This window comes from Pangasianodon hypophthalmus, chromosome 2 (genome assembly GCF_027358585.1).
Source record: "Pangasianodon hypophthalmus isolate fPanHyp1 chromosome 2, fPanHyp1.pri, whole genome shotgun sequence".
Taxonomy (NCBI): Eukaryota; Metazoa; Chordata; class Actinopteri; order Siluriformes; family Pangasiidae; genus Pangasianodon; species Pangasianodon hypophthalmus.
In genome coordinates, this window is record NC_069711.1 from 29,834,432 (window position 1) to 29,853,111 (window position 18,680).

Here is an 18,680-nt window from a genome sequence, read left to right on the forward strand (position 1 = left end):
TCCCTCCTTCCTTCCTATCTTCTTTCCTTCCTTACTTTGTCTCTCCTTCCTTCCTTCCTTTTTATCATTCCTTCCTTTCTCCCATTCCTTCCCCACTTTCTTTCTCTTTCCTTTCTTCCTCCATTCATCACTTTCTCTTCCTTTCCTCAATTTCTTACTTTCTCTTTCCTTCCTCGATTTCGTACTTTCTCTTCCTTTCCTCAGTTTCTTACTTTCGTCTTCCTTCATCTTCCTTCCTGCCTTCATCTTCCTTCTTCTTCATTCCGTCCTACGTCTTCCTTCATCTTCCTCAGTCTTCCTTCCTTCATCGGCCGTCCTTCCTTCATCTTCCTCCGTCTTCCTTCCTTCAACTTCCTTCATCTGCCTTCCTTCCTTCCCATTCCTTCCTTCCTTCTTCTTCCTTCCTTCCTTCCTTCCGATACTCTACTTCTGTGTGTGAAACCTGCTTTGGTGATCATAATGTCATGTTTCCCGAAACACAAACACACAGACTAACTTGATATTCACTTTTTTCTGCATTAGCAGCATCAACAGTCTCTACTTCAACACACCCACAATCTCTTGTTTCTTTTCTTGGGAAATAAAACTCTACGTTAGTGCTAATCCAGGATTCTTCTTACCCATCTACATGCACTTTAATTACCATATCCATCTCATTACGCTGAATCTGGATACAGCCGTGGGGAGTGTGTGCCGTCTGGCAGAGTGAGAAGTGAAAAATCTACTGACTAGCAGAATTTCTGAAAGGACAGGAGCGGTGAATCAAAAGACAGAATAAAGACATTAATCCAGGGACAGACATGTTAATATTACTCAGAAAAGGAAGAGACACACACAAAAGACCAGATTAAGAGGAGCAGATGATATCTTAAGAGCGCTATATAGGAAGACACGCACACTGGGGCGGAAAAAAGAAGGAGAAAACATGAAGACAAACCGGAGTGCATAATTATCAGCTTAATTTTCATTAAAGGAGTGCTGTGTTATTACAGAACCCCTTCTGAAACAAATCTCACTCACCTAAACCACAAGTCTACTCTGTCTATTAAATCTACGTATATCTTATATAAAAGTTCCCTTTTATATATTTTAGATAAAACTGAGCCAGTCTGTTCTGACTGGGGGCGGAGCTCATTTCAGGGCCTTAAAATTGCAAACAGAAGCTTGAAATGAAGAAGCTCTGCAAATCCATTTCATGGTAAAATCGCAAATCATATTTTTTTCGAAGGTATATTTGAAATGATGTTAGTATTACAGGTCTAGGAAAACATTTAAAGGTGCAATTTGTAAAGTCTGAAGTGTAAAAGCAGGAGCAGACACTGGGAGATCATTAAACCTCTCAGACAATTCAGAGCCTAGACTGTAAGAGTACTAGACTGTTATTTAAAAAAAAAAAAAACAGATGCAGCTCCATCTCACACTATGAAATGTTTCTATCTTTTTTTTCCCCCGAATCACACCTCTGCTGCTCAGAAAAGAAAGGAAGAAACTTGCCTCTCTGCTCAGTTTTGTCACCAGCCTGTAATGTTCAGACTTGTTTTGAAGCAGTCCAGCTTGTAACTGAGGAGATCACTTGCCACATTTAGAATTCAAAAGATACACACTTGATGTGTGAACAAAGACGTGACATTAAAGCTGTAGGTAATCACGCAAGCACATTCCAGCAAGACTCACCTGAGATTCCCTTTTTCGCCACACAACAGTCCGCCAAGGCACACCCTCTGCGGCACACACACTCAGCTTCTATTTCCATACGATCCTAAAGCTGGGCCAGTATCACTCCGTACTCACATGAGCTTTTCCTTTTGAGATGACCGTATCTTACATTTACATGACAGCCCTTGGAACCACGGTGAGCGGCAAAGTGACTGGCGGGAGAGCCTACACATGAACATAACTCAAACCTGATAACACTTTACACACATACAGGGCGAGATTATCTCTGCCTAGGGAAAGCGACAAGGATATGCAGGAGCTATAATGTCTCAGTGGCCCATTGCTCTACAAACAAATACACAGAAAGGGTGTGGCCAGGGATAGAGATAATGGTGGGCCTAGTTCTTGGAAAAACAGAAACATGAAGAGTGTGATGAAGGACTCGAGCAGCAGGTTAGTGTCTATCGGATTATACTCGGTACACACATACAGTATAGTAAGACATTCAACACACCCAATATTGCTATTGTTATAGCAGACACTCGTCACTTCACCCTGAATTCCACTTGGGAGTAGGTCCTCTAGGTAGGTGGCAGTTCTGAGTACTGTTCAAAAGGCAGCACAAAGACATCCGTCTTCTAAGGTCCTTTATTTGGCACAAATTTGAAGGATGTGTCCTTCTCGCAAATGGCAAGCCCATACATTTGTGAAACTGTCGCTTCCACTGAGGAAATGTTCAGACACTGCTATTACATTTAGCTCTAAAAAATACAAATTTTTTTTGTTATAACTTTTTTATCGAGGAAGATGGAGTAAGGTAACAAACGTGAGACAATCGGACAGAAACCAATACTTTAAACAAACCCAGATAAACAGAAGTATAAGAGAATAAGACAGCACTAGCCTATTATTCCCCAATACCTTCTCTATTAATACACTAAATCCCACCCCTGGCCAGAGAGAGCAAGAGAGAGAGAGAGAGAGAGAGAGAGAGAGAGAGAGAGAGAGAAGAGGTCAGATGAAAAGTTGAAAAGTTAGTCGGGGGGCAGAGTTTGTAGAGAATTGAAAGTAAGCTATAAAAGATTGCCGTCTGTCCAGGAATCTATCAAAGTTCCGTTTCAGAAAGTATTTAATTTTTTTTACAGTTTAATGCAGGACACTGTATCCTTGAGCCACTGAGTGATAGCTGGGTGTTCGTTAGATTTCCAGTGAAATAAAATATGGCATCTAGCCAGTAAAGATATAAATGCTAAAAATGTCCAAAAGTTCAGAATGAAACTGACTCCAAATACCAGCTCTGAAACTATAATTCAAGCACAGTACAGGTACACTTTATATATGAAATAAAACAAGACAGGGCGTGGTGTTATAAGAAAATAATCTACGATGCAGTGGTGTGAGGGCTGTAACACGTTGCATATCCTGAAATGTTTCATTCCTCTCATACCACAAAGATTTGCCAACCATCTTTTAATTTATTAGGAATGACATATTATAATGATTTATATTCCTGTTTAGTGCCGTGGAACGTCCACAAGACAAGTCAACACTTAACAGCTATTAAGAGCTGTTCTCTCACCAGCGTCTTTTTTTCTCTCAACTTGTTATACTACTGAAAAATCAGAAAGTGGAAATCTGTTCTGAAGACTTTCCCATAACAGGAAACTTACTGACTGTAACAAAGCACTGACACTGGAGACTCCTTCCTAATTACGTCACGTTTTCTTAATCCAGTTAATCCAAGTTACACAAAACAGCCGTATCTGACAAATATGAGAAATAAGTTGCAGTACCACATCCAAAATGAATGTTTCATAAATCTCATTTACACAATTGTCGCGTATCCAAATGTAGATCAATCAAAAGTTGTTTGTTGTCGAATGGAGGCTAATGTAGCCAACGATGTTAAGCTACACAATTTTAAATAACCGATTTTGTAAAACAGAGTCCATATTTACACATTTATTTTCAAAATTATATTATCATCTGCATGCTGACGTCCAGCTTCCAGCACAATTTCACGTCCAAACTTTGGGAGACGGGGCTCAGGTGGTGGATCGATATCAAACTGCTGCCCCGTGTTTTACTGTTGAGCTTCATGGTGACGTTTTGTTCAATTTTATAGATTTCAGTAAGTCATACTGTGTCCTAAACCATCAGCAAGTCTTCATAATTTCACAGAAGAACTGGACACATATTGATGAATATATTTTTGGCGGAAGGAGGAAGAGAAAGTGGAAAAAAGAAGGAGAAAGTAAGTGAGGAAGGAAGGAAGGAAGGAAGAATGGAAGGAGCAAGAGAAAGTGATGAAGGAAAGAAAAAGTAACTGAGGCAGGAAGGAAGGAAGGTCAAAAGGAAAGAAGGACAGAAGGAAGGACGGAAGGAGAAAGTAATTGAGGCAGGAAGGAAGGAAGGAAGGAAGGAGAAAGTAATTGAGGCAGGAAGGAAGGAAGGAAGGAAGGAGAAAGTAATTGAGGCAGGAAGGAAGGAGAAAGTAAGTAAGTAAGGAAGTAATGAAGACACTGAAGGAAATAGAAAGTAAGTGAGGAAGGAAGGAAGGAAGGAAGGAGAAAGTAAAGTAAGTAACTAAAGAAGGAAGGAAGAAAGAAAATGAAGGAAGGAGAAAGTAACATAGAAAGGAAGGAGAAAGAAAGTGAGCAAGGGGAAAGTAAGTGAGGAAGGAAGGAAGGAAGGAAGGAGAATGTAAGTGAGAAAGGAAGGAAAGGAGGACATAAGGAATGTGAGCAAGGAAAGATTTTGGGTGAGAGATTCAACTTCTTGTGAGCTACAACAGCCTGGTAGTTTCAGTGCAAACTCAATATGAAAATGTCAAAACACAGAAGTGAAGTGAAATGCTGGCTGATCGACTACATTTGGGGTAATGAGAAAACTGGGTTAATTAGATTTTCACTATAATAATCATTTGAGAAATAATCAGGCAACATTCCTACTACTCTATGAAATCGATTCTCAGGTTCTGTAGACAGACAGATGGATTTTAGAGAAAGACAGAGCATCACTCACATACAAGTTGATCTTTGTCTTCTAGTCGCATAATTACAGAAACATGATAAAGCAAGCTTTAAAGCATTCTTCTTTCACACTGGATGGGAGAAATGAATCATTCTTAATTCCCCGAGTCAAATGGAGTTTAATCCAAACATTACAGTGGCAGTGTAGGGACTTGCCCAGACGAAGCACTCTCACACTTACAAATACTTCGACTAACCCAATCAGTGTATTTACACAAGCTACGCAGTAAATATAGATGCGGGAAGGAAAGTTCTATACATACACACATCACTATGCTGTTATTATACTAATAGCCAGTGACACATATTATATTTATAATCTATTGCAAATCATTGAGAGTTCTACCCTAAATAGTAAGCAATAAAACACAGGAGTAAGGCAGAGTCGCTGTTACGATCCAGAGGTTTTATTATTTTTATTATGTTATTTTCCAATAACAACGCCACACCACATCAATTATTACTGCTTCTTTTTAATTTATTAATGAATGACATCATGTTTTTAATCGTTTAAAGTTACATCTAATCTTGTGGATCATCTGCAAAACAAGTTAATTACAGTTATTTTATTATTATGTTTCATCACGTATAATTATAATAATTATGCTATACACAGTCGTTCCCATCACCACCCTCTTTTTGTCTCTCTCGAAGTTAATAAGACAAAAAAAATGTAGCACGACATGTTTCTGAGAAACCAGAAAAGTCCTGGAACCTGTCCCGTGGTGGAAAACGTACCGACACTGGAGACTCCTTCCATAACAGGTTACATAAATGTTATAGAAAACTTACACAAAACCACATCAATGATTAGATGTTGTTCTAAATAAGATATCTGTTTGTTATTAATGCTGGATTTTGTGGAGCGTACAAGTCCCTGTGAATGAACCGTTGCTATAGAAACGTTCACATATTAGAACAAGCGCATTAATATATAAACCAGTGGTGTGCCTTGTTACAGAAAGATAATTCTGACCAATCAGAGTCAAGAATTCCAAAGCACTGTATATAAATACTAAATACTATTACTGAACTCCAGAAGAATTTTTGCACTGTTTTTTTTTTTGACTCAGTGGCTGGTCATGAGTGTGTTTAATGGTTGTAGGTGTTCAGCAGGCTATTCAGAAACGAGTAGGCAGGAGAACTGACCAAAAAATGCTTTTTTTGCCTCAGAGACTGGTCGAGGTTAAAAAAAAATAGAAGAGCTACAGACCGAAATCACAGCTTTCTGGTCAAGGAGTTACAGAAACGAAGACGTGACTCAAGTTCTCTCCTATTTCACAACCCATATTCCATAAACGGACTCGACTAATATATGCGGCATTGCGAGCTTAGTCAAGGATGGGTCGCCCACATACAACACATTTTCTCACACACACACACACACACACACACACACACACACACACACACACACATACAGAGAGCAGCAGCAGCAATTGAGAAGCTGTTTATGAAATATCTTCAGGGCATCGACTCTAAAACAGACCCCATGAAACACAAATATGTGTGAGGGCGAGTCGAATGTGACACGTCCTTTATTTACAGACAAACACGGCGCTGTTGTCTGTTCGGCTAGTACAGCTCCGGCACAGTGAGGCCACTGTTTTGGTCACTACTCAGCTGTGTGTGGGTTTTAATTCGATACTGTGATTTACACTGTTTGCTTGTGGAAGTGAACAGACCAGGACTGTGGCTTCCTTTCAGCTGAAGAAAAAAAAAAAACAAAAACAACAGTGGCTTTCGAAAAATAAGAACAAATGTTCCGCTAGCTTTCCTGAACGGTCTGAGCTCGTACTTTACTACTGTAGCTTTTTTCATAGTTTACAGTTTGTGTGTCTTCCACCATTTTCTAGCCATCTCATCAAGCAAACATCCTGGGAATATGTGCAAAAGTATCTAATATTTCTCATAAATCACATTATTACAGTATATATTTACTTTATTATTAAGATTAACCTTTTTTCTAAGCAATTTTACTCACTTCAAGTTTGATGCTCATTTGTTCTGCTAGAAATACATTAATTGGGCAAACGCTATACAAAGTTATACAACAAGACAATTTCAAGCTAGAGTATAAAAATAAATAGTAAAATATTCCTAGAAATAGGATCAAGCTTATAGCTGTTATATTTTCCGACTAGATTCCAAGTAGGATGGCGCAATAGTGGTTACCCTGATAATCACAGCTATTCTTGCTTCATTTAAATCATAATTCATTATTTTAATTATGAATTATTCATTATTAAGTCATGTTAAGTAAGTGTATTGTTTAAATGCTAAATATTAAAACAATACTACTGTAAACAAACAACTAAATAATTATGCCAAACATCTAGCAAATTTTATGTCCTTTTATCAGACAAAACTGCCATTTGTGAGCAATTTTTACACACGTGAAACACGTTGTGGGCGTGCTGTTATAGGAAAAATAATCAACAACAGGTTGCTGTGATGCGTCCGAGGCACAGTGGCGTTACTATTACCACCCCGAAGTGTTTTACTCCTCTTACACCACAACAATTTGCCAATGATTACATTTTTATTTATTAAAGAATGACGTGCACTTTTTTTTTTATCCATTTATGGTTATGTTTAATGTTATGGAACATCTGCAAGACAAGTTAATTCCTGTTATGTATGTTATTGCACCTTTAAATGGCTGTTCCCAGAAACAATGACTAAGTCTGGTTTCAAACTCCGAGGTGCAATAGGTTTGACAGTAACTGGTTAAGCAAACACCTACAGTACATATGTGTATGCAATTATTTGCTTTACTGCCTGTCTTCCTGTTTATGGTGCATCTTATTCCTGTGCCTGCTATGCTCAAATGCTCCGAGACACTAAGCAAGACACCAGTCTAAACAAGGCTCCAGTTTGTTTCGGTCCAATCACAAACAGAAAAGAAGCTTTATTCATAAACACCCTACATGTTGCATCGGATCTCCAGCAGTGCGCCTTCCTTCCTCTCCCACTGCCAAGTGCCTTTTGTCTAAAGCTTTACCCTTTCAGTCCTTAAAGGACTTTTAATCTTCAAAACAACTTTAAGGGGAAAAACATTCACACTTTATGGCTGGCAGTCGATTTTTTTTTTCACGTCCCCGAGCTGTAAAGTGTCTAGAGGCCACCAATCATTTTATGAGGAATTTTTTTTTTTTCTTCTTCTTAAAGGGTATCTAGACTTTTATAGGCTTTTCTCGGGGTGGGATGGAAAGCTGGCTCTTGTGACTATGCCTGTGTAGTGCAGTTGTCGCTTAGCTTTTAAGGCTGTGTGCTGCTGACCTGAGAGTTGTGAGTTCAAATTACAAATTACATCTTTCAGAAATTTTCCACTTACAACAAATGCCGTAACTCAGCTAACACCATACTTGAATTTTTGTATTTTGGAACTACAACACCAGATTTCCATTACTTGCTAGCAACCGTAGCTGAGCTGAGCTACGGTTTGAGGTAAATAAACCAAAGATAAATGAGTGGCGGCCTGGGAAAACCCTTCATGTGCTGAAGTTTTAACATTATAGCATATAGTAAAGTTATACTATATACACTATGCTAACATTTTAAAAAACTATGTATTCCAGAAATGAAATACGTTTCACCTCTGCATGTATTTCAATCACATGTAAAGTTCTAGCATCCATTCCAACCCCATCACTCTGTCTAATAGCAGCTGCAATATATTGATTTCATTTGTGTCTAAATGAATATCCAGTAAATAAATTATAAAAAAATAAATCAACGACAACTCACTTTATCAAAGATTGGTAAAACAATTTACGATGGAAAATAGGTAATCACTTTGATCATAAGCATCATTCATGTTATTCTCATCTCTTGAGGTAAAAGTCAGTCACGGCATTTGACGAACCAGAGCCTCGTCATTGCTCTTGACTCGAGAAATCACTGTTCGTGCTTGCAGCACCCTTTCTACAGCTGTGATTGTTAAATTGCCTCCTTATGTGACAACTTGAAACCAAGTAGTACACAGAAACTGGATACAAATGCACGAAGGTTTTAAAAAAAGTACATACTAGTGTCACAGAACTGGCATGAAATATGAAACACAGGAGAAGGCAAGAAGCAAAAACACCCCCATAGAACATTCACTGGGAATATAAAAAAAAGTGCGAATAACTAGTAACAGGACACAGATAAAAGACCAAACTAAAAAAAAAACCAGTGGACTAAGAGGGGAAAAGGAAACTAAATCAATGCAATAACAAAAGCACGTGGAAAACTGAGAACAAAAGTGGAACCACAATGTACTGAGAAGGGGATTTCATAATCTAGGCAAGTTAATAAAAACATGTCTGCATCTCTTTTGGGAATCTGTCTCTATTTTCTTAAAGTTGAGGTGTCACACACACAAATGTGTAATTTTCATTTTCAACATATGGTCCCAAAGAAAGGCCTGCCCTTTATTAGGCCTGTCCTTCCCTCCTATATTTCTTCATCCCTCGTTCAAGTTATTGAGCTCAGCAGACAGCTGGCTGGCAAAGAGGCTCAAACAGCTGCCTACCCTTCCCATCTCTCTCTCTCTCTCTCTCTCTGAGGGCTGACGTCTCCAGACCCAAATTTGTTTTTTTGGTTTTACTATGAAATGATCTGCATTGTTTTAAAGCTGGCCCTTTTTTGCAAGGTGAGGAAACAAAAACACACTCACTTGTACGTACACAAGCCCCAAACAGGGACGTACTTGCGATTAACTAAATAAAAGCTTCTGACAGAATTTGTGGGGCTGTCCATCGGGCTAAACAGAGCTTTCCGGAAACACAATTGAGGAAAAAAACCCACTGGAATGACTTATACAGTATGTGGAATTTCCTGAAAGAATGAATAAAGCTTTTATTCGGTTTCAGAAGATGATTAAACTTAGCTTGAACTGCCTTTCTCGTAATTGCTGTTTTTGTGAGTGTGTGCGTGTGTGTGTGTGTTCCTTTCCATGGCTTGTATTTACACATCATCCCTGTAAGTGAACTCAAATGGAACATTCCATCATCCATCTCTGTGTCTAAGCCACAAAGAGGTCAAATCCAGGCCAGCACCATTTTCCCTGAAGTAGGTATGTTCAGTAAGGTGACTCGTACAGGACAAAAGGCAGCCAGGCAGAATGGCTGCTATTCTGGTGCCTGCATTTTGACAGAGTGTCCGCGTGTGTGTGTGTGTGTGTATATGAGAGAGAGAGAGTGCAAGCTGTGGTGCCTTATATAGAAAGAGCTCAGGGACAAGTGTGAGCTGATGGAGCTGTTCCATCATTTCTGAAGTGCCTGGCAAATAGCACCACAGTTGCAAAGACAAGTGAGGCGTTCATAAAAGACATGCTAACAGTGTATGCATAATCTCTCATCTAGCGATGTAGTTCCGGTCTGTCTTTGTCCTGAATGTGTTGTACGTACCCCAGTTATATAGGCATAATGTTGATTGGACTAACACCCGAGGTCCTAACACCTCATCACTCAATAAAACATCAAATCGAGTGGTTACATCGCAGGCAGATGTTGTCAACCAATAACACTGTTTTTCCCACAAGGCTCGTGATATCATCTGTAATATGCTATCGTCCTATCGTGCCCCCTAACTATTGCCTGTGGCTCCGGGGGTGGGGGTGGTTGGAAGAAGGGAGCGTGGCCAGACATATGTAACACATTAAATCATTATTGTGAAAAAAAAATAAAAATACCGGAACCAGGTTATGAGCTGGTTGTAGCTCAGTTTTTTTGGCTTCATTAGCCGATCAAGAATGCTGCAAAACTGAAGTCGGGCCTGTAAATAAATATAACAAGTTATTAGCTGTAATTAAGTTCATTATAAAATTGAAATAAAATTTTATAATCTATGCATGCATGTGCTCTTTGGTAAACAGCAGCAGAGATCCTTATTGAATTCTTGTACAGTGATGCTATACAAGATAAACAACATGTTGTGTCATTTTCTTAATTTAAACCATGGCTCATGTTGTGAGAGTGAAGACTTTCACAGCTTTATCTGTTTAGCAGCACGGACAAGGGAGGCTAAGATAGATCAGACAAAGACGTTTTGCTGCTCTGCTCCGAAGATAGACAGCAGGCTGTTACGCTTGGTTTAGGGTATGAAATCGGTGAAAAGAAAACATATATTATGAGTTACTTTATTTTTGTCAATATTAAAGATGCAGACACCATATTTTTTGACAGACATTTTAACCATCCAACATGATAGCTATCGTGATCGTTGGAATCTATCAGAGATTCCCGATACCATCGTAAATTGTCCCAAGCCTACTGTTCCTAAACAGGCTGTAATACTAAGCTTATTTTAGAGAAGCAAACACTATTTATCTATATTCCTCAATGACAGACACTTAAAATTATCTACCTTTCCATTTTTTTTTTTTTTTTTACAATAATACCAAGCTTTGACGAGATAGAGAGCTACACTATATAGCATTACTGGCTGTAATAGCAGCAACTAATTCTTCCATACAGCCCCTAAATAACTGATCAGTTTGCTAAAACAAAACCAAACAGCTAGACCTTTCTAAAAACAGAGAACTCTGAGAACACAATCAACAAGACAAGAAAGATACAGACAAAAACAGACACACAAAAAGAATCTACAGCAGAGCACTGCTAATACGGCTAACAAGAAGTGAATGCTAGCATCCCTCCATTAGCATGCCATGATTTGCTTCATGCTAATTAAGGCTTGAGAGCTTTCACTTCTTGTTAAGCATGATAAGATGTAACTTTTGGTTGTTAATTGAAAAAGATAAGCAAAATAATTTGATTAAAATGCAATCAAACAGCTACAGCGTTGCTAGTATAGCATATCAAACAGTAGCCGAGCTCAGCATCAAATACTGAGGCACCTCAAGGAGTACATCAGGACAGATTTAGCCTCTTTAGCATTTTAGTCTTTTATATCACTGGTTTAAACCCTTCAGGGGTTCCAGATTTATTAAAAAGCCTTCTAGTACTAGCGTTTAATCCCTCAGTATTCTGAGCTTTTTGCTGATTTCGCTGAAGAAATCTCCTCTCAGCAGGCCTCCTTCGAAATCTCCGCCATCTGTAGCACACACTGCTTTCAGCATCGCCATTAAACACTGCTGATCAAGACCAAAAAAAAATGAGCTACTTAATCAGAAATTGCTCCTGTAATCTGTATCCTTGGCCAATATTTCCATTACAATAGAGCTGCCTGATAACCGCTAAAACGATCTTCACATTCATTTAGCTCAATATTGAGATCACAATGATTCATCACAATTATTTAACCAAAATTATGAACATTAACCTTAGGAGTTATAGTGAATAGAAATAGGATTTTCTTTCACATTATACATTATAAGCCTTTCACTGATTAACTATAAAACTGCTCCTTAGTCTTATTTGAGTCTTTTAAGGCTATATAAGTACACATAGCTTGAAATGTATTAATAAAATTGATGCCAGATTATGAATGCTGAGCTTGTGAGTTCATGGACCATGGTAATGAAAATTGGTGTCTAACTTTAGCCAAATAGCTAACTTTAGCTAAGCGAACCATTATCGGAATCAGTTATGTTTAATTAATTGAGAAAGCCAAAAATGATTAGTTGTGTTGATCTCCATTAAGAGAAACTTTCTTTAAAGAAACACGGGTTGCTTATAACAGACTACTGCATTACAAATTGCCATTATCTCTACTATGCAAACATTTAGGTGAAATTCACTTCCTAAAATACTGAAATACATTTGAAAATTAACTAATTAAATAAAATCTGTTAGCTTTGTTATGTTTTAATACTTGCATAATTCAGTTAACTTTTGTCGACCTATTGTCGAGTTATTTAACACGTTCTTGTTAAGTAAGGACAAATACATAACAAGACACGCTGTTTAAGGAAAATAATCAACAACAAGGTGGTGTTACAGCACGTCCTGTAGTGTTTTATTCCTATTACACAACAGCTATGGTTACATTTAATGTTGTGGAACATCTACGAAACAAGTTCCTGTAATCTCTTATGCTATAGCAGCTATGAACAGTCTCAACAGACTCATATTTGTTTCTATCTGATGGTAATTAGACAAAAAAAAAAAAAAAACGCGGCTTGCCATGTTACCGAGAAACAAAAAAGAGCTACGCCCTCTGTCCTGAAGATTTTTATGTCCTTTAAAATCTGCAAAAAACAAGGAACTGACTGTTACAAAGCATTTGCACTGGAGACTCCTTCCAAAAGTGTAAAATAAATGTCTCCACATTTTTAATCCATCTATGTGAGCATCAGCCCTGTGAATGAGCTGTTACTATAGAAACAACAGCGTATCAGAACGAGGGCATTAACAAAATCTGTGGTTTGTCTTGCAGCCAGAACTACAGCTGTTATTATAGAAAATTGATCAATGCCTTCTGACCAATCAAAATGGAGAATTCAATGGCGCCATAGTGTAAGTGTACATAACGGAAAGTTGTAACATTTCTGGTTTTGCTTTTCTTTTCTTTTTTTTTTTTTTTTATACATACCTGGTATGTAAAATCAAATGTTACACAAAAATTAAAAGCAAACGTTACACATTAAATATAAGAGTAGTGGCAGTTCTGACAACAATGAATCAGCAGTGAATCAGTTAACACTGATATACAGGAAGAAATCCCACATATGTGCTCTTATTCTGAAGCACTCAATAGATATAGAAAGTGGAACATTTTCGGTGTGTATTAGAGTTTGCGAGTTTGGCTGGTAAGGTTTAAGGTTCAGCTTCGAGCTCCATCAGCTCAGAGGAATCAGACCCCTTGCTGATAGAATTAACGAGGAGTCCGTCTCGTCACACACAGCATGGGAGAGCGCTCTCGTCTCTCCTTTCACCTCTCCCATCCTTGCTTTACCTCTCTTGTTTCTTTTCCAAGAAAGATATGTGGCTGCATTACATGCAGCTGTCATTCTCAGAGAACACACCTCAGGGTAAACAGAAAAAGCAGAAGAGAAGGTGAGAGAAGCACAGAGACTTTGCCAGAGGCCCCGTTAGAGATATACGTCATATCAGAGAGAGAGAGAAAGAGTGAGCTATACTTGATGTGTTGTGTACCAATATGCACATTGTTGCCAAACAGCCTCTTACAAAATGTGGTCTGAAGCCCAAATCACGAGCTGGAGCCCTCAGAGTCGAAATGGCTCCTCTAATCAGCATTTACTGGCAACTGAGGCACCATCTGGGACGGCCATTTTGAACCAAATGATATTGTGAGACAAAGGTGTCAGAGTCCTTGTCCTGCAGGGCCAAGACCCAAGAGCTTCACATTTTCACAATTCCAGTACACCAAATTCAACCTTTAAAGGCCTTGTCTATAGGATGGCAGGATGAATGGGGTGTAAAATGAGGTGAAATGCCCTCTAGGCCCTCTAAGGCTGAAAAATTACATCCCTATCAGGTTTGCATGTCAGCCCGTAAAATGTCAGTGAAATGGTATAGAAATGTCACACAAACAAAAGGAATTGTGGATGAGTGGTGTTAGCTTCTCTTCAAACTCTGTTCAGCATTTATGTTGCTATTGTAGCTTGCGGACTTGTAGCATCCAAATCTGGTGTCCGGATATGTAATTTCTGAGTGCTCTCAGAAGTTCTAGCTTTCCCTAGAGAGTCTGGCACACCATCATTGGATGTGACCAGGTACTTTCACAGGAAAAGGTTGTTTGACTGACACTACACCCGGCCAGCCAACCACGTTTACTTGCTAATAGCCACTTCAAACAAAGCTCTCTAGTAAGTTGTGATGCAGTGAACTTCTGGAGACTATATCTCGCCTTGAGAAGCTCACTGTGTTCAAATGTTTGACTGTCAGAAACCCAACCAGACTGAAGACTGCAGTCAAATTCAGGATGGCCAATCAGAACCAAGATCAAGATACTGAAGCGTGCATAAAAAGTACCAGTCACAGGTTGTAGACAGAGTATCCGAGACCGTGAGTCATTTCTGAGGAACGTAAGCAGCCATCGTGGACACAATTTATTAAAGCTTAATGCTGCCGCTTCAGACAATGTTTTAATGTGCAAAAATAATAAAACATCAGGCATATACGAGAGCGGGAGTCCCTACATCAACTCCTTCCCCTTAATCACATATACTCCAACACAGAGGCAGCACTAACTGTGCTGACCCAAGTGGTCAGGTTAAGAAGAAATCAAGCCTTGTTCTGGACAATGACTGCACATTTTCTGATCTCCACTCCAGGGCTCCGCACAATTCCAAGAATTCACAGCTCCTAACACATCTCATCCAACCCACGAAGCACTTAATAATGAGCTGATGAACTAGATCAGATGTGTTGGGAGTTAGGAGACCTTGAAGCTATGCAAAGCAGTGAGCCTCTGAGACTGGAGTTGAGAAGGTCCACACTGGAAAACCGTCAGCGTCAAGTGGCCTGAAAGCCCAGGCAAGCTTTAAACACTTTATCAAGAATCACTTTATACATAAATTCCGTTTTTATATTTCTCACAGAAGACTGTGAGATTAATAGGTTGTAGGAACATCTGTCGTATTTGTAACCAAGCATGATAATTATTCAGTCAGGAGCTGATTCAAATCTGAGGTGTTCTTCAGCTGGGGTTAATAGATTGAGGTACAAACTATGGAAAAACTGACGTCAGTCAAGATCTAGCACCAGGAAAGTCATAGAAGAAAAACACACACAAACACACCAAACTTACGGTTCTGATGACTGTCTGTGTGTGTGTTTGGTACTTTGATTGGACAGTCTGTACTTAGTCTGTCTACTTTTAGCTTTGGATGATAAAAATCCACCTCATTCATGTTCACTACACCCACAACTGTATTTCAAATGTGCCTTCTCAATCACTGCTGATGATGCGTCACACGTGTGTCAGCGAAGTGGGCTGTAAAATATCGGCTCAAATGGAGATCAAATCCAGGGGGTGTTTCACGCTGTGTCATCACCTGACACGACTGATAGTCTGCATGAAGCTACAGTCTGGGCTAGAAAGAGATCAGCCCCAGCCTCACTTCTTTATACCATTCCGTGTTTTTCTTATGAAGTACATAAGTGATGATGCTGAAACTGACTTACAATGGAAGTCTAAGGGCAGCTTTTTAACTTTGTTCATAAAAAATTTAAACACAAAATGGCATAATGTGAATGCAAAACACAACTGATCCACTCTAACAATAAAGGGAGAATGTTTTAAGCAACATTCCAGATATCAAATAGTAAAACAAACAAACAAATAAATAAATAATTCTGGGTACTTATACATTTATGAAGGTTTGTAGTAATATAGTCTCATCCATGAAACAACAAAATATACAGATTTTATATATTATATATCTTCTATTCTTATGTCTATACAGTGCTGATCCACAAGGCCTGTGACGTGGCACTGTGCCTCATTGTGGACTGGAACTGCTTTGAAAAATGGCATAGCTAAAGGACACCGAATACGTTTACATGCACATCAATCTTCTGATATTAATCTGAATTTGCCAATATTCTAATTAGCACTGAATCATGTAAACACTGTAATCTGATTGTCCGATTCAGATTAAGACAATATTCTGATTCCTCAAATTCTAATTCCCATCCCTGGAATATGCCTGTTTTAATCGGAAATTTGTTGCATGTAAACACCTTATTCAGATAATCCACTGAAGGAAGATATATGTACACGCTCAGTCCACAAGGAATTGTGGGTGCTAACAGATGCTTTTCAGGAATGGCAACTCAAGCATACTTACAGCAACCATGTATACAGGAATATTCTGATGCCTGTACACATATAAACATCGTATTCGGAATACGGCTGCAACCCGAATATAGACCTTAAACGGAATTTGATGTGAATGTAAACATAGCCTCTGACATTGGAGGGCTGCCCAGACTGACAAAAAGCCTGTTTTACCTGTAAATAGTTCACTAAAGTTTCTTGTTTCTCATTTTTAAAGTTTATATTTTGCATTTATGGTGGACTGAGAGACTGAAAAAAGGAAGGACTGAGAGACTGAAAAAAGGAAGGACTGAGAGACTGAAAAAAGGAAGGACTGAGAGACTGAAAAAAAAATGCCAATGACTGATCTATTTTATTTGTAACTAGTTCACTAGAGTTCTTTGCTTATATAAAATATTTTTTATAGGTGCTTTTTTTTTCTTATTTGTGGGTTGTACAAGCACTTTACACAATAATACAGTATCTTACATTTAAAAAATAACAAAATAAAAAAAGATAAACATTAAAACATTTAAGGTGGTTTAATACAGCAAAACTAAATCTATAGCAAAACATTTATTTTTTTAGACTTCAAAGGGTTAGTCTACAAATTAGCTGCATGTCCCGACAGAACATGCCCCAAAGTGTTTTGTTCCTAGTATGCACAGAGATTTGCCACTGAAGCCAATGTTTAATTTATTAATAAAACACACACCATGCATTTTAACAATGCCTATAGCTACATTTGATGTGGAAGGTCCATGAGACAACTTCCTGATATCACTTATGTTATAGCAGCCATTCCCATACCTCACATTTGCCAAAAAAAACACAAAAAAACATGCAGCTTGTCATGTTATCAAGGATCCAGAAAGCACACAGCCCTCAAAGACTTACTTTACACTCCTGCTTGGAAAAAAAAAACAAAAAAAAAAACAGGGAAGAGCTGATGAGAAGTGTGTATCTCTGACCTGTCTTGGGATTGTATGCAGCTGCAGTGTTTTGTTAGAAATTTCTGCTTTGACAAGAGGCATGGCTTGACCTCAGAAAACCCGGAATCATCTGGAACATTTGCACAGATTACTCTGTAAGAGTGATGAACCTGACTAGAGTGTAGCCTATAAGTAACTGATGTTGATTGTCACGTGTCAATCATCACGTGCGCCTTCAGATCGAGGTAACACTGCATTCAAACAGCTTTGGAAAATTACACACACATGCGCGCGCGTGTGCATGCTCACCCTGATGAGACGCAGTGTGCGCGCGCGCGCGCGCGCGTGTGTGTGTGTGTGTGTGTGTGTGTGTGTGTAATGACAGGAGTGTGTAAGGGGATCACACTTACCCATCGCCCGGTCTGGGGGTCTCCAGAGATTCACTGAAAGCTAAAAGCGAAGAAGATCCGGTCTTTGTTTTGGCTCGAGCGCGCTTCAACTTAAACCGACGTGCAGTTCCGGTGATCAGGACACAGTCGCATGCTTTTCGTTCAAATCGAAAGAGAAATTTGGGACGGCGGCCTGCCTTCCGGATCCTCAGCGGGGAAGCGCGAGCGAACCTGCTGCTCTGGGGAGGCGCTTCACTGACAGCCGCGCGTGAACACGACGCCCGCGTGCGACCGCGCACCGACGCCGCAGCCCTGGCGATGCCTCGTGCGGTAGATCACTGAGGAAGAAGAAGAGGAAGTCGCAGCCATCCCGATCCCTCTGCTGCTGCTGCTGCTGATGATGATGATGATGGTGATGATGATGATGTTGATGCGGACGGAGTAGAACAGGAAACCGACGCTCGTGCCCTTCAAAGCACCCCAATTTTTTTTTTTTTTTTTTTTTGACGTTTTCACGGCGCCACCCCTTTTCTTCGCGTTCTTGCTCGGCGTGTGTTCGCCGACGCTCGCGCCGCTCTTTGCGTGACTCGTATTTGGGCTAAAATGACGCCTTTCCGCTCGCGCAGCAGCACCACCAACAGCTCCCCCCCCGCGCGCGCCGTTATTTTCACTCTCTCTTGAAAAGAATACGAAGGAGAGGGAGGGGGGAAGGGAAGGGGCATCGCACGAGCCCACGGCTCCTCCTCCCAGTTTGGTCGCCTAACACACACACACACACACATACACACACACACACACACACACGCGCGCTCATGGGGGCGGAGGGAGGAGAGGGGGCAGAGGGGCGTGTGCACACCCAAATAACAACATTGTAAACACAACCCGAGCACTGAGCTACAGGAGAATATACAGGAAGTGGATAACTAACATTTCATATAGTACAGACAGAGGAAAGTAACAGCACTGCACTAATGTTATGAGAAAAATCTCCACTG

General features: G+C 39.6%; 1 protein-coding gene across 6 annotated transcripts in view; it reads right to left on the reverse strand.

Annotated features, from left to right (window-relative positions):
• The window catches only part of mgat3b (beta-1,4-mannosyl-glycoprotein 4-beta-N-acetylglucosaminyltransferase b), a 56,952-nt gene extending 38,512 nt beyond the window's left edge, over positions 1-18,440 (reverse strand). For 2 of the 6 annotated variants that reach the window (XM_034298913.2, XM_034298911.2), the window contains exon 1: positions 17,336-17,679. The gene's annotated coding sequence lies outside the window, so the exon portion shown is untranslated. The other 4 variants (XM_053229965.1, XM_053229962.1, XM_026933401.3 and 1 more) reach the window with 3 other exon arrangements.
• Positions 18,441-18,680: the final 240 nt, after the last annotated feature.